Genomic DNA, 4,943 nt, shown 5'->3' with positions numbered 1-4,943 from the left:
GCTCAATAACTTACAACTGGTAAGTTTAGGTAAATATAGAAGAAACCAGTCAGATGTGGAATCCTGTGACACAAACTATGTCATCCCTCCAAAGAGCGAAAGAGTTCAAACTGTCATTTTTTTCATTGATCTGAAATGAATAGTATTGATTTTATGTATTTTTATTTTATCATAAAATTTACAATCTCTTTAGAGATGACCTAAAATTTGTGCTCCAAATGTCCATTAAGTGGTCTGTGGATGGATAGCCAAGGTTAGAGAAAACTTGGTTTAACCTAACAGATCTTGTTAAATAAATGCCCTTCCCCTCCTTACTGGGTGAAGCACATTTCCTTATTCCTCTAGGAACATTTCTCTCCAGAGAGGGTCTCTATTAGGGATTTTCCAGAGAAACAAAACAGATAGGAGATATATATGTATGTATGTATACACACAGACAAACCTTGGAGACATTGCTGGTTCAGTGACTATTGCTATAAAGTGAGTCACATGAAATTTTTGTCTTCTCAGTGCATATAAAAGTTATGTCTGCACTGTATTGTAGTCTAGTAAGTGTGCAATAGCATTATGTCCAAAAAACAATGTACATACCTTAATTGAAAATACTTTACTGCCAAAAAATGCTAATAATCATCTGAGCCTTCAGCAAACCATAATCTTTTTGCTGGTGGAAGGTCTTGCCTTGATGTTGATGGCTGCTGACTCATCAGGGTGGTGGTTGCTGAGGGTTGGAGTGGCTGTGTCAATTTCTAAAAGTAAGACAACAATGAAGTTTCTCACATTGATTGACTCTTCCTTTCAGGAAAGATTGCGCTGTGGCATGGGATGCTGTTTGATAGCATTTTACTCATAGTAGAATTTCTTTCAAAATTGGAGTCAATCCTCTCAAACACTACTTCTGCTTTATCAATTAAGTTTATGGTCTCAACTTTTGTGGTCATTTCAACAATGTTCATAGCATTTTCACCAGGAATAGATTCTATCTCAAGAAACTACTTTCTTTGTTCATCCGTAGGAAGCAACTCCTCATCTGTTCAAGTTTTATCATGAGGTTGCAGCAATTCAGTCACATCCTTAGGCTCCACTTCCAATTCTAGTTCTCTTGCTATTTCCACCACACCTGCAGTTCCTTCCTCCACTGAAAACTTAAACTCCTTAAAGTCATTCATGAGAGTTGGAATAAATTTCTTCCAAACTCCTACTAATGTGGATATTTTGACCTTCTCTTATGAATCACAAATGTTCTTAATGGCATCTAGAGTGGTAAATCCTTTCCAGAAAGTTTTAAACTTAGTTTTCCCAGGTCCTTCAGGGGAATCATTATCTATGGTAGCTATAGCCTTATGAAATGTATTGCTTAAATAATAAGACTTGAAAATCAGAATGACTCCTTGATCCATGGACTACAGAATGGATGTTGTGTTAGCAGGCATGAAAACTTTAATCCCCTTGTACATCTCCATTAGAGTTCTTGGGTGACTTGGTATATTATCAACAAGTGGTAATACTTTGAAAGGAATTTTTCTTTTCTGAGCAGTAGGTCTCAACAGTGGGCTTAAAATATTCAGTAAACCACATTATAAACAGATGTACTGTCCTCCTGGCTTTGTTATTTCATTTATAGAGTACAGGAAGAGTAGATTTAGCATAATTCTCAGGAGCCCTAGGGTTTTCAGAATGGACAATACATTGGCTTCAATTTAAAATCACCAGCTTTATTAGCCCCTAACAAGACAGTCAACCTGTCTTCTGAAGCTTTGAAACCAGGCATTCACTTCTCTCTAGCCATGAAAATCCTAGAAGGCATCTTCTTTCAACACAAGGCTATTTTACCTACACTGAAAATCTGTTGTTTAGTGAAGCCACCTTCATCAATGATCTTAGCTAGATCTTCTGGAGAACTTGCTGCAGCTTCTACATCAGCACTTCCTGCTTCACCTTGCACTTTTATGTCATGAAAATGCCTTTTTCCCTTAAACCTTATAAGCCAACCTCTGCTAGCTTCCAACCGTTCTTCTGCTGTTTCCTTACCTCTCTTATACTTCATAGAATTGAATAGAGTTAGTGCCTTCCTCTGGATTAGGCTTTGGCTGAAGGGAATGTTGTGGCTGGTTTGATCTTCTATCTAGACAATTCAAACTTTCTCCATATCAGCAATAAGGCTGTTTCCCTTCCTTATCATCAGTGTGTTGACAGGTGGAAGGTCTGGAGTAGCTCTTTTAATTTCCTTCAAAAACTTTTTCTTTGCATTCATAGCTTGGGTAATTGTTTGGCACAAGAGGCCTAGCTCTTCACCTATCTTGACTTTAGACATGCCTTCTTCACTAAGTTTAACCTTTTCTAATTTTTTTTTTTTTTGAGATATAGTCTTGCTCTGTCACCCAGGCTGGAGTGCAGTGGCATGATCTCGGCTTGCTGCAAACTTTGCCTCCCTGGTTCAAATGATTCTCCTGCCTCAGCCTCCCGAGTAGCTGGGATTACAAGTGTACACCACCATGCCTGGCTAATTTTTGTATTTTTAGCAGAGATGGGGTTTCGCCATGTTGGCCAGGCTGGTTTTGAACTCCTGACCTCAAGTGATCTGCCCGCCTTGGTCTCCCAAAGTGCCGGGATAATAGGCGTGAGCCACTGTGTCCGGCTTGTAGCTTTTAAGTGAGAGACATGCAATTCTTCCTTCTACTCGAATACTTAGAGACCATTGTAGGGTTCTTCAATGGCTTAATTTCAATAATATTGTGTCTCAGGGAATATGGAAACCCAGGGAAATAAAGAGAGATGAGGAAACGGCCGGTTGGTGGGGTAGTCAGAACACCCACATTTATTGATGAAGTTCACCATCTTCCATGGGCACAGTTTGTGGTCCACCAAAACAATTACAATAGTAACATCAAAGATCACTGATCACAGATCACCATAACAAATATAATCATAAGAATAATGTTTAAAACATTGTGAGAATTACCAAAATGTGACACAGAGACACAATGTGAGTACCCGCTGTTGGGAAAATCTTAATGATAGAATTGCTCAACATAGGGTTAACACACACCTTCAATTTGTAAAAAACACAATGTCTGCCAAGTGCAATAAAGCAAAGCTGAATGAAATGAGATATACCTGTATGTGTGTGTGTGTGTGTGTGTATCTTATATATCTTATGTATGTATGGATATAGATGAAGAGATATAAGGAATTGGCTCATGTAATTACAGAGCCTGAAAAGTCCCAAGATGTGGAACTCAAAGACTGAGAACGAGGAGAGCCAATGGTACAAGTTCCAAGGCAGGAGAAGATCAATATTCCAGTTCCAAGGCCATCAGGTAGACAGAGAGAGTAAATTCCCTCTTACTCAGCCTTTTTAAAATTCAGGCCTTCAGTTGATGGGATGAGGTCTGCCCACACTGGGGAGGGCAATCTGCTTGATTCAAATGTTAATCTCATGCAGAAACACCCTTATAGACATACCCAGAATAATATCTAACCAAATATTTGGGCACGCCATGGAGCAGTGAGGTTGACATGTAAAATTAATCATTGTAGGGTCCTCAGCCCTCCTGAACGAAGGATTACATGTGCCATTCCAACAGTATCTATGCAAGATGTGGATGAACTCCAGAAGAGAATAGAGCTTAAGTTGTTTTTCCAAGAAGCACCACAGCCCACACAATCACGTTGATATGCTTCTAGTGTGACTGTACCATCAATTTTCTGGGTGTGCCTGGAACCTTGATGTTTCTGAATCACTCATCCTCAGAAAAGGACTCATATATCAGGGTCCTTAATTGCAAGTAACAGACACTGATTCTGACTGACATTAGTAGCAAAGCAATTTATTAAAAGGATGTTGGGTAGCTCACACCCACTCACTGAGAGGCCTTGGAAAACTAGACTTGAAGGCTACATAACCAGGAGCCATGATCAAAATTACTTTTATGGATTGGTTCTATTTCTGTGTGACTATCACTGCTGCCTCTGCCCCTGTATGGAGATAGCAACCCAGACACTTCTGGCTCTAGATGAGCAATAGCCATTGTTGCCCTGGAGTCCATTCTTGGTACAATGCTGCCAGATAGAATGATCTGCGGTTTTCACTTCTTTGCATAACTGCCTACTGGCTCAAAGTCTGCAGCAGGTATTTCATTGTTGTTGTTGTTGTTGTTGAGATGGAGCCTGGCTCTGTCGCCCAAGCTGGAGTGCAGTGGCACGATCTTGGCTGACTGCAACTTCCATCTCCAGGTTGAAGTGATTCTCCTGCCTCAGCCTCTTGAGTAGCTGAGACTACAGACATGTGCCACCATACTTGGCTAACTTTTTTTTATTTTTAGTAGAGACGGGGTTTTGCCATGTTAGCCAGGCTAGTCTCGAACTCCTGAACTCAAGTGATCCTCCCGCCTTGACCTCCCAGAGTGCTGCGATTATAGGCATGAGCCACCGTACCTGGCCCGGGTGTTTCTTATTGGTGGAGTCTAGATCATGTGCCCATGACTGACATGCAGAAGAGCCGGGGGAAGTGAATTTCTGGAATTTTCTAATGGTTTCTAAAGTGGCAGATGAGTTCTGCCTTCTACCAGAAACTGCAAGATTGGAATTCTCTGAATTTTGCCAGTACAGTGAGGACAATACAGAATTGTAGTTAAAAGTGTAAACTCTGTGTGGAGTCCAAACTCCTTGGACTCCAAAATTTGAGGTCTGCCACTTACTGTATGACTTTGTTTTTTTTTTTTTTTTTTGAGACAGAGTCTAGCTCTGTCACCCAGGCTGGAAAGCAGTGGTGTGATCTCGGCTCACTGCAACCTCCACCTCCCGGGTTCAAGTGATTCTCCTGCCTCAGCCTCCTGAGTAGCTGGGATTACAGGGCCCGCCACCACGCCCAGCTAAGTTTTGTATTTTTAGTAGAGACAGAGTTTCACTGTGTTGGCCAGGCTGGTCTGGAACTCCTGACC

At 41.0% G+C, this 4,943-nt stretch overlaps 1 pseudogene; it reads right to left on the bottom strand.

The window, feature by feature from the left end:
- Window positions 1-623: 623 nt before the first annotated feature.
- LOC129135603 (tigger transposable element-derived protein 1-like) lies at window positions 624-2,699 on the bottom strand (annotated as a pseudogene).
- Between the last annotated feature and the right edge of the window lie 2,244 nt (window positions 2,700-4,943).

The sequence above is a fragment of the Pan troglodytes genome, chromosome 7 (assembly GCF_028858775.2).
Source record: "Pan troglodytes isolate AG18354 chromosome 7, NHGRI_mPanTro3-v2.0_pri, whole genome shotgun sequence".
Classification (NCBI taxonomy): Eukaryota; Metazoa; Chordata; class Mammalia; order Primates; family Hominidae; genus Pan; species Pan troglodytes.
The sequence above is the reverse complement of the archived record's forward strand: the minus strand, read 5'-3'. Positions and strand labels throughout refer to the sequence as shown.